We start from the raw sequence: 12,551 nt of genomic DNA on the forward strand, positions 1-12,551 counted from the left end.
TATACCTTTTAAAGTCTCTAAGTTGGTTTGTAACCAAGGTAGAGTTACATTAGACATTACTAATATTCAAAATATATTCTTTGTTAAAAAACTTAAACGACTTAACGATATGAAAATAAATTGTTTAATCTTGAAACCAGTTGGAAATTATTAGACAACTTAAGCAAAAATCAATCTGAACTGCTAGCAGATTTAGGTACTACTTACAGTGGATTAAGGGGATGCCGAGCAAACTCAAACACAATAGACGATAGATTGTCCGTAAAGCATTCATATAAAAATATGATATATGTATGAATGGATATACATTTTTTTGTTATTCATATTACCAATTATACTAGTATTGGTATTACGAAAGCGACGAGTTTATGTTAACGCAATATTATGCACGATGTTTCCATTAAAGTTGCATTGCAAAATCTCACTCATCCACATATTAACATCTGATCGGAAGTACCACACCAGGGCAATAAGCGATTTCGGAAGCGGTGGTTATGCAAAATAGTCAAAAATACTAACTGTTCAAACATATACAAGTACTGTTACGCGCCTACGAAAATATAATATGCACGTTTCCTACTTTTTGGCTGCTTAGAGCGGCCTGCACACGGCTCCCCTTCGAAGCTTATATTCACATAAGCATATTTCCATAAATTTTCAGTTTTGCATACTGGTTTGCGCTACACAACACATGCGGGAATAGTTTTCGTGCACTTTGCTATATTTTACGTGCTTACATTTTAATCGCATTGTGGCGCCCTGCATTCTTGAAAGTTATTTAAACGGAAAAAGATACCTGCAAATTTATGCAATCATAAAAAAGTATTTTTTTATTAACTGGCGGGTTCAGGTGAACCGACGCTAGGCTGTGATATAAAGATCAGCTATGTAGAGTCTCGACATGTTCTTGTCGACATAACCTTTCCTTTGATGCAACATTTTGTTTTCTGTAGCGATTTCGGCGCATGCCATCTGTTTCTGTCGTCAACAACAGACGTTTGGGAGTCTCTAGTTCGGTTCTGAATAACCAAGAGATTCCAAATAGTTCTAACATTATTACACTATTTTAACTACGAGTAATAAACAAATACATCACATATTTCTTCCAAAACGATACCGGTGAGAACGTAATCGTCAATGGCGACAGTTATCACGCCATGATGAAATTGAAGCTCGTGGTCTCGACGACATTTGGTTTCAAAAAGATAGCGCGACTTTTTACATATCGCATGATTCAATTGATTTATTGAGAGAACATTTCGGTGAGCAGATAATCTAACGTTTTTAGCTGGTGAAATGGCCACCAAGATCATGTGATATTATACGGTAAGACTTCTTTCTGTTGTGATATGTGAACAATCTCTCTTCAATTCAGGCCTTGGAGCAAAACATTAACCTTGTCGTTCAACCGTTATCAATTCTCGAGCAAGTAATCCAAAATTAGACTCAATGCATACAACAGTGAGACGTAGCCGCAGCCATCATTTGAAAGAGATAATCTTCCATCGCTCATTCAGTATATGCATTATTCAATAAGACATATTCTATTAAATAATCTACTAGATTTCGATTTTTAAAACGGCCTGAACTTGTAACAGAACTTACCACTTATTTCTATGCCAAAAGAAAGTTTAATAACCGCTAAAATTGCTTATAAGCAAAAATGTCAATAACTCTTATGTAAAAGTACTTATGTGGACAGACATATATAAATTGAAAACTAAGAAACCCACATTTTCAACTGATGACGAGCTGAGCGCAAAACGCTGGCAGTCAAACTTGACGGGCTAATTTATGTAAATAGCTTTTCACTTTGCAGCATTCACACTTTCTCTCCGCCAAGGGTTAGCTCGCAATAGTTGTTGCTACCTGTTACCTTTTTGTTGTTTTTGGTGACGACAAAACTTCTAAATTTGTTTTCTTGGCTGCATTTTCAATGCGTTTGTTAACGGGTCAAAACATCAGAAAGTTTCAAAGTTTTTAAGAATAACAACAAGAGAGTGAAGAAATTTTATGAAAACAAAGTCGAAGGAAAATCTTTCGAAAGAACACGAAGTGTCTGACCTGTGCATGAAAACAATTTTTTATTTCGACTTTGTAAACTCCCGAATGTGATACGCCACTTGACTTTAATTTTCAAAACAGAGACACTTTTGTGAAATCTAGTTAAAGTAATTTATTTATTTTTATATTATATTTTACCACTTAACACCTTTTGTGCAGGAGTTTTTAGTTTTCTTTCATGTTCGAGTAGTAATTAATATATTTCCCTGCTTTTTTTTAATACAATATACAAGTAACTATATAAGAATACACACAGAAAATTTAATATCGTTCGGGTGAATAAGTTTGCAGGTACACGCAAAAAACGTTTCAGAGTGCTTGGAAGTGCATTCCAAACTTTAAACGCGTTTTTCTCAAAATAGTGTTTTCAAAGTCGGTTACCAATATTACTTTAAAACAGTTAAACCGATTTTAACACGAGCTTCTAAATATGTTTTTAATAATAAATCGAAGATTTTTTCTCCCCGATAAATATTTTTTTTGTATAAAAAGCCGAAATTTTGATCTAAATCGATTTTGTTTTGGAGAAATCGCTACCGGATATTCCCTTCCAACATTTCAATTGTCTCTGGCTCACAAAAAATTTCCGTCAATAATTTGAAAAAGTTCGTCTACATTAACATCCTCCAATCCAGGTATGAAAAAGTCACTAATCATGGCTCTTTAGCGTTCTTCATTGACCGTAACATTATTTTGAAGAAATATGGACTAATGATTCCTTCTATTTATGGATGCATGTTATACTCAACACCAAATATAAAGTTTTCGTGGTACTGTTACCACGACAGTCTGGTCCATGTAAGCAAAAAAAAAAATATTTTTAACAAAACATGGAATGTCAACTGTTCAGTGGTGCTAAAGTACCTAACAGATCATATTTTAAAATAATCAATATCACGAGGCAACGACTGGTCACAGATTCCATTTTCGTATTTTTCCAACTATTTACAATATACATTATTATATTTGTGTTAGGTAATTAATATACCGAATATTTGTGAAAAATAATTTTTTTTTAGCGTTAAAAAATTTGCAAGATTATAAAATATTCTATCGTAAATTGACTGCTGTTAGGAGTAATCCTTTAATTAAAGTTATGCTAAGATCTTACTGCTGTGCTCTCTTTCAACCATGATGTACCTGCATTGCAATAAAATCATTGATTTCAAAGCTTATTCTATTGAGTTATTTTCTTTTTTTAACACCCGTTTACTTTCCGTTTTCTGTTTTCTGGTTATTTTTATAAAGGGTGGGTCATATAAAATTTTAAATTTCGAAGATAGGGCGTAAAAGATTGAGTGCAGCGTTTGCTGTATGGCATGTAGCGCCGTCCTGCTGGAACCAAATGCTGTCCAAGTTTTTCTCTTCAATTTGCTTGAAGAAAAATTCAGTTAACATTCCGCGATATCGCTCACCATTGATGGTTACGGTTCCTTCTTCATTTTCGAAGAAAAATGGGCCGAGGATTCCACCAGACCAAAATCCGCACCATACAGTGATTTGTGCTGGGTGCATTGACTTCTCGACGATTACGTGCGGGTTTTCTGTGCCCCAAATGCGACAATTCTGCTTGTTAACGTAACCATCAAGGTGGAAATGAGCCTCGTCTGAAAAGATGATTTTTCGGTAAAATTGACCATCTGAAGACTCACCACTTCTGCCCAGTCTATGAATAGCGACCCATTTCGAAAATTATAGACTTTTAACTGAATATCTGTCACTTTCCGAATGGTATTTGACGTTTCTAATGTCGTTAATTTAGATAATTCAAATTTAAAACGTTAGATGGCCCACCTTATATTTCTTGCAGGGACAATAAATCACATTATAGCAAGAGGACGTAAGGTATTTTGAATAAAGAAGGGGCGAATGGGAGCGGTGAAAAGAGGAAATAATAGAAAATCGTAATAACTAAGGAAGGCGAATGTTGCTTATATTAATTTTTAGTACCCAAATACTGGTACTGGTATTACGAGTACACTACAGAAATTAGATAAATTTTAATAATGAAAATATTTACTTCAAAGCCAACCTAATTAAGCATGAGATGATATGGTATAAAAATGCTTACGAAAGGTTATACATTTTCTTATGGGTAACATATTAGTAATACCATTGGTACTATCAAATGTAAATTTTTTATGCTGAGTGTGGTAAGTAGACGATTAAAAGAAAGATTAAGACCGTATTTTTACTTCATAATCCATTTTTATACCCTGAACAGGTGTTATGAGTATAGAAACGTCTCTTAGTCTCTCTGTATATACGCAAACTAATTCTTCTGATATCGATCTGAAACTTTGCAAACGTCCTTTTCTCCCCAAATATCTGCTCAATTGCCGGAACCACCGATATGGGATTAACATAGCTTTTTGCTGTCATACAAATTTAACGAACTGAATCACGTGCTTCTGTGGAAAACTTTTTCATTTGAAGAGATCTCTACAAGAAAGATTTTGTCAGAAGAGAGAAAAGTTGTTTGCAAGATCTTAGCGCGTTTATGTGTTGACAACGACTATCGTTTTCGCCAATCAGCGGCTGCGAATCTTAGTTATTTTGTAAAAGTTGAGAGAAATGTTCGTCTGAAAAATGTTTTCGAAGCGAGAATCGGAGGTAAAAAACCTGCGGTAGAGCGTGTCTCCGGTTTAGAAACCAAGTAAAAGAAGCGGGGCCAAATCGATAATTAAAAGCTGAACGAAACGCGAGTCGCAAAGGCGTTAATACGTCAGGCCGAAACCTAATAGAGTTGATATAACTAATTAAGTAAAAAAAATTATTCCAGCTTATAAGAAACTGTGCACTTTCAAATTTTTTCAACTAACGCCCTTATCGATCTAGTTTAGTTTTAGGTGTTGGAGACAACCGTTGAATGGAAAAGTCTTATACATTCAGTGAAGCGTATAATTGGGAGCATAAAAAGAAAAGGTTTGTTTATATTTCATGCCACTTACAATTTCTTCAATCAACTCACATAAAGTCACAATTTTTCATGCCTAATTCTCCCGTTCGTCTTTAATAATTCTTTGAGCAAATGCTCAGTTACGTGCGTTGCTCATTTTAGTCAAATTTGCTACAAAAACATTACAAAAAAGATATACGCAAATGCATATCAAAAGGCATATAATTATAAGCAAGGTGGATAACAGGTTCAGTTTCCTAACACACATCCGAGATTAAGATTTCATATGTAAGACACATCAAATCAAAACCAAATTGCACCCGAAGGGAAAATGACGACAAAATGCTTTACAAACCAAATAAAATCTGAATGGGAACCAACAAACGACAACAACTAAAAACCAGGTAACGTTTGTCACTATTTTAGTATAAATGTTGTTGTTGATGTGATTGTGGTGTGGGCAGGCGGTTGAATACGATAGATACGTAGACGACAGCCTAGAGCGGACGATTGTTGTGGCTTTGCGTGTGAGCACGTGTGCTACGCATGGTGAAATTCCGCAAAGTAAACTCTGACTTCGTGCTGCTACTTTTAAAGGCATGTTCCTAGGCAGAGTGTGCGTATACGTATGTTGACTGTTGCGACACAGTGGCTTTCCAGAATATAAAATATGTAAATATTCACCTTGAGGGTCGCTAACCGTTCGTAGTATCTACTTGTGTGTATACTTGTTGGCTTTACGGTTAGGTTAGTCTCTTCTTTCATGGTTTATTGTTTGCTAGTTAACCAGCTCAACACCGATATTCTAAGAAAACAAAGAAAAACATCAGCCATCACAGGTAGATAGGTATTCATATAAGGAGATATTAAAGCTGTGGCGGAATAAGCATGAAAAATATGTTTGTTGTCAAAGCGGGGATGTAACGCTTGGAGGAGCGTGCGCTTCATAAGCAAAGCAGGAACAAAAGATCAATATATATGCAATATGAATTTAGTGGGTGACAGTGATGACAGAGCATGATGCTGGGTGTGGGTGGCTGTGAGCAGAAGCTGTAGTTTTAAAATAGGCTTATACGGCAACCAAAGAGAAAATGTCAACACGTTGATAATTGGATTAGCACTAACAAACAAAAATGTATATCTAGACATTTGGGCTCTTCGTGTGAGTGTGGGTTCATATGACAGTGTTGTGTTGTATGCAAACTTAGAGGGGGGACTATACCCTGTAAAATATCTCAATCTTGAACAGAGGAGAATAATTAAAATTAAAAACGAAAAATTTCAAAAATCCCGACAGTTTTTGTACAAATCTCGTAAATTTTTGCACAACATTAATCAAGACATTAACATTTTTACTTATGTTATCGCTTAAATAGTCGGAATTTTATCCGAAACTCAACTTATGGCATTATCTTAATAATTTTTATATGCGTAACTCTATATCTACATCGCTTATATTTACGTGTTACGCTCAACCATTAGATGAACTAAACCATTATCAAAGTGCTGACAGAATAAACTAACTGTTTAGACAGGAAGACATTCTTATTTTTATTTTTATACATCCCCACTAGTTTATATTTAGCTGTGTAGAAATGTAGAACAGCATGGTGCTAGCTAATTAATCGACGAAAATGTGCTGGATGGTCATAAATTAATTATCAATTTTTTTTTAAGGCACATTTACAAAGAGAAAGTGGAAAATGTTACAAAAGTATAAAATTATGATGTGCAAAACGGAGGGCGAAAGCAAAATAAATGATGAATGAAAATCTATCGTTAACCCTTTGGTACATGTTCGACGTTCAGTCTAGTAAACATAAGGCTGCAGTATATAATATCAGTGTCACGGCGTATGAGCAACTTTTGGATAAATTATTTTGTTGCACAATTGGCTTTCTTTCTACGACAAAGCCGCAGGATATATATTGTATGTATTCGTAGTCTTGAAATACTAAGAAACTAAAATTTATTTAAAAATTCTAAATGATTAAAAAAAAAACAAATAATTTCATTTTTTATTTTAAAAGCAGCTTCATTTATACGAAAAAAGGCAAATAATCTAAAATTTTGTTATAAAATAATCCTCTTTAAATTATACGGAGGGTTAATCAAGTAAAGCTTGCAAAATTCACTAGCCCAAGGGATTGCATTATTTCAATTTCAAATTAGTCAATAGTAAATGCTGCAAAACACATAAGTATTGCATATTAATTAGTTGCATGTCCCATCACTCAATGACTGAACGACAAAAATTTTCAAATCAAAAATAATTGATGAAACAGTGAAAAGTGTTGCGAAAATGTGTTAAAACCTTTGCACATTACTAGTTTTTCCCACACGAATTAAAAATCTTTGGAAACTTTTTTTGTGGGTATTTGCACTTATGGATGTTAGAAAAATTAATTATTCGTATTTATTTATAAAAATTGTTACCGACGATTGCACCGAAGTCATAATAACCTTTATAAATATAAAGAAATTTTTTACAAAAACTTTGATCTTCTGATAGTATGTTATCTATATGCTATAAGAAATCAATCTCAGCCATTTCTTCGAAGGTTGCTTAGTTAATAATGCATGCCAAATATATTGTCAACGTTAACTGAAAAGCTTTACAGGTACATACAGACATTTCATTCCGATATTACAGCGTGTATGTTTAATAATCCGAATTTGGCCGTTTTGACCAATAAGCAGCTTTTTGCTGAGAAAAGAACAGGGTAAAATTTCTGATCGATATCTCAAAACTGAGGGACTAGTTATCGATTCAGCTGTAGTTTCAGAGGATTTTAAGGTTATGAACAAAGTCTGACCTTTTTTGCTCATAGTAATATACTAACTCAATTCCTTTTACATTCATTTCTTTAAATATTTTCACTGTCAACCAGGAAAGTTCTTATAAACGTAAATCCACTCATATCTTTTTTTATGTATTGTTCCTTTAAGATTTCTTAAAGCTATTCACAAATTATACTTATCTACCCTTTATTATTTTTAACACATTGCAGTTACTCGAAATCGATACTCTCATGTACAGTTACATATTAGTAATGAAATTATTGTTAAATAACCAGAATACGTAATCATCTCGATAACAAAAGCTTTGCTTCAAACACACTCTTAAGCTGGGTGTCATGATTTTAAATAGATTACATTCGAGGTATAAGAACTTTGCAGCATTAGTTAATTAAATTGATGAAGATGCGTCCGCAATGAAATATAGTACAGTACGGTTTCACTTTTTTAAATTGCAAAACTATCTAAGCTTATCAAATCCCTAAAGACTTTCCATCCCTGCAGCTGTAATCAAAATTATCATTTTAATTAACAGCCTGAGGTAGCAGAAATGCAATGGGTATCTCATGTTCCTTGTTAGTATGATAGTGTGCCAGCTTTAATCGGGATATACGTGAAAAGTACACATACATACATTGTAAATCCAGAAGACATTACTCTAAACGGGATATATCAGTTATTATCGAAAGTTTTTTCATTTCAAGTGATATCTTTATGAAATTTGGCGTGAGTTATTGTTTAATACAATCTTCAAAAAAATTGTTCAAATTGGATTACTATAGCATATTTTTATTCTACTATTTCGCAGTTACTTTGGAATTGAGTTTCAGTGGAAACCGTTAAGCCATATTTGTACAGTTTTGAGCATAAAAGTGGATTACTGCGAACAGTTTACAATTTTTCCTTTTATTAGTTTTTGTGAAAATTTTGTGGCTGGAACAATTGCCGGTATACGAGGTTTGACAATTAAGTAATGAGACTGATTTTATTGCCGCGCTCTGGCTCTTTTTCTCTTTTTCCGGCGCCCCTCCCCTTTCCATTGATATACATATGTACCATCGCTCTAGCTTGTTTAGTTCGCCTGCTGCGTCAAGTTGAGTACACGTGTGTTTGTAATGCTCGTCACGAAAATGGAAAAACAAAATTAAGAAGACGCGAAACGCGTCGCGATAAAATTTTGCACCAGATTGGGCGAAACAGCTTCGGAAACGTACGCTAAAATTGTAAGAGTGTATGGTGATAGTGCTCTTAGACCCGGAAACCAAACGCCAAAGCTCACAATGGTTGTTACCGTGCGCCCCCTGCCCGAAAAAAGCTCGCATGAGCAAGTCGAAGGTGAAAACGATGATTATTTCCTTTTTTGACAGCCGTGGAATCGTCCACAAAGGATTCGTTCCACTGGGGAAAACTGTGAATCAAGTCTGCTATTGCCAAGTACTCGAAAGATTGCGAAAACGAGTCAACAGGGTACGCCCAGATATCGCTCGTAACTGGATCCTTCATCACGACAACGCGCCGTGCCACACCGCCCTCAGCGTGCCCCAGTATTTGGCCTCTAAAGGGATCGCCGTGTTGCAACAGCTGCCTTATTCGCTCGACATGTCACCCTGTGACTATTTTTTGTTTCCTCAAACAAAATCGGTGGTCAAAGGAACGCATTTTGAGTCGATTACGGACATCAAGGCGGCCGTGACGAGGGTACTCGCGGACATCCCAGTCGAAGCGTTCCAGAAATGTTACGAAGCATGGAAAACGCGCTGAAATCGCTGTATAGCTGCCCAAGGGGACTATTTTGAAGGGGGTGGCAGAATTGCAGAATAATTTTCAAATATACGGTTTTTACTGAATCAGTCTCATTACTTAATTGTCATACCTCGTATGTGTGGTATATATTTTAATTATGTGGTAGAATAGCATCTACATTTTATGTATTATAAGAATATTTATTCCAAGCCTTCAAAATACACATAATTCACTGTTAGTACTATAAAATTATGTAGAACCATTTGGTTAAGTTTTTGGTTGCTTTAAAGACGATGGTATAGTTGCTGCTCACAAGTTCCTAACTTAAATTGACCCATAATGTTTACGTAGTATCTGTTCATATCAAAGTTATGTGCCTCAGCTAAAGCAATGCACACGACGTTTTAACGACTTTATTAGTCAGCCATCAAACTCAGAGCAATAAAGAAATATGTCAATAATGGAAACTGGTAGCCTAAACTTAAAGCTTTAAAAGCTTTTTCGAGAATTTGAAAAGACTCATACTACATATCACCGAATGAACGTTTTGCATCTACAAACCCAATGAAGGGATAAACAGTTTTTATATAATTTTATTCTGCTGACTTTTTCTGAAGAAACCACGAACAATATGGGAAGCATCATTGCATGCCACAGATGAAATTAAAGTAAAGAACTTTTGAATTAATATACATATGTATGTATGTATAACACTAGCTCTAGGAAAACCACATTTATTTTCTTCTATAAACTTCTTAAATTTGCTACTTATAAATACAAAATCTCTCAAAAGTTATCAACACTTCAACTTACCCTGAAGTGCAATTTTTCAAAAGGCAGTTTAAGCATATAAAAACACTCTGGCTACCAACTCTAATACACACCACTAAATGTAAACAGAATATATGAACTCCCATGCAGGGTAACAAAGTAAATATAAAGTGTCTTTGCTACAACAACAGTAGAACTTACTGAACAAAAGAGCAAAATGCAACAGTTGTATGGCAACTAAGCTGTAAAGGCTTAGCTTATCACATAGAAAGCGTCAAGTGTATGATATGAGGACACGAGTGAGTTCTTGGTTGAGTGTTAGCATTGGTGCAATTTTCTCTAAATTCACACACATATGTACATACGTAGGCTGCCTTTTATATATACTTCGGGATTTGGTAACCATGGTGTTGGAGTCTGACAGCTCACAATTTCGTCGTAAAGTTTGACACTTTGAAGTGATTTTTTTGTTTACAGTAACTTAAAATATTGATTTTGAGCAAAAAAGAGAAAATCGCTAATATTTTCCCTCTATTTCTTACAATTTACGACGAGGATTATCTCAGTAACAGTGCTTTGGTGAACTAAATTCAAATTTTGGCGACTAAGATCCATCAAAATTAAAATATCTTGATAAAACTTGGTATACATGCTTCTTGGCAAAGACGCGGAGGGCATAGCTGTCGAAAACATATAAAGTGCCTTAACTAAGTATTAAATAATGACATAGAAGTGCAATTTAGTACAGAGCATTATAGCAACAAGGGACGTTTGTGAACAGAAAATTTTGAAGAGGTAACCATTCTTCTTAATATTTTCATCAGTGGAAGATATATATCATTTGAAGGTCATCCAGAACGATGTCTCGACCGTCTTTGAAGGCTTTAAACTTGTTTTTGGTAAAACTGAATCACCGCAAGCCTTTTCCGACATTCGCAACGGTTCTGCACATGAAATTTCATTACAAATACAAAAATTTGGCGAAATTTATTGTCTAAGGCAGCAGTTGTCTCGAAAGAAATTCTTAGATTGCACAACTATTGGGGATATGTGCTGCCATAAGCCGATGAAAATAATAGGAATTTACAGATCGCTCTCATATTTTAGTGTATTTTCTAGCACAATATGTACAGGCCTTGGGCCAGTAAAATTTTAACTTAAAGTCTAAAATTTTCAGGAAATTTTTTTAAGGTATTTCAAAAAATTTCGTGACGGGACTGAAAAAAATTAATAGTTCAATAAAAAAATATATATATATATATATTTTATATATATAATTGATCGTATGCCGATTCTTTGGTTGACGAAGGCTTGAAGCTGCAAAACTTAAGATATTTCCTTAGCTTTGATTCTGTCAAGTTGCAAGAGTATAAAATATTCAGTTGCGCCCGAACTTAGCCCTTTCTTACTTGTTCTTGTTTACTTTACTTTCACCACAACTAATTGCGCTGTAGCGTGATTTAATTAGTACGCATTATAAATGCAGAGCTTTATCTGTTCTAAACAATGCAAAATGCAATCGTAAAATGTAAATGAAATATATACAAATTTGTTTATGGCTTCAAGAAAACTTTTTCCATCTTCGCTGGTGTGAATCCGGAGTTGCAATGAGTAATGAAGTATAAAAAGTGGAAAAAATGTAAAAATCAGCACTATATTTTAGTGTGAGGATGTTTGATTAGGAGGTAGTGTTGGTAAATTAAACACTATTACAGAAAATTATTGGTTGAAGCATAAAAGAAATTTAGCATAATTGTATTATATCCGAAAAAAATTTGAGGCGGCTGTGGCATCATCTCAAAAAGTTAGTAATGAAATAAAAATATAAAAGAAAATATATATGTATTATTGTATGCAGTAATATTTTGTTTACATATGTATGTATATAATAAACTCGCATAATTATTTATTGTACAAAGTTTTCTCAAACCCTTCTCCATCTATTCCATAATTTATTTGCACACTACACACACATCTCCAAAACAAAATTGAAGCTCAAACGCCGAAAAGCTTTCGCCATTGTTAAGTGTGGGCAATGTTAAGTGGCGTAGATACGCCGCTGTAAGAACTTTTAATTATTCATAAATTTGTGTTTAAACTTTGCTTACAAGCAATTAAGCATTTTTGGTCATAATTGCGAAGCATGAAATACATGGTTGCTCTTTCGATGATGCTGCAACTTTTCAGTAGCTTTGCTGTGCATCCATTTGTTTAGCTTGATTGTTTATGCCACTTATACCATCTTACAACTCCCCTCCAAATCGTTATGTCTAAC

Source organism: Bactrocera dorsalis, chromosome 5 (genome assembly GCF_023373825.1).
Source record: "Bactrocera dorsalis isolate Fly_Bdor chromosome 5, ASM2337382v1, whole genome shotgun sequence".
Classification (NCBI taxonomy): domain Eukaryota; kingdom Metazoa; phylum Arthropoda; class Insecta; order Diptera; family Tephritidae; genus Bactrocera; species Bactrocera dorsalis.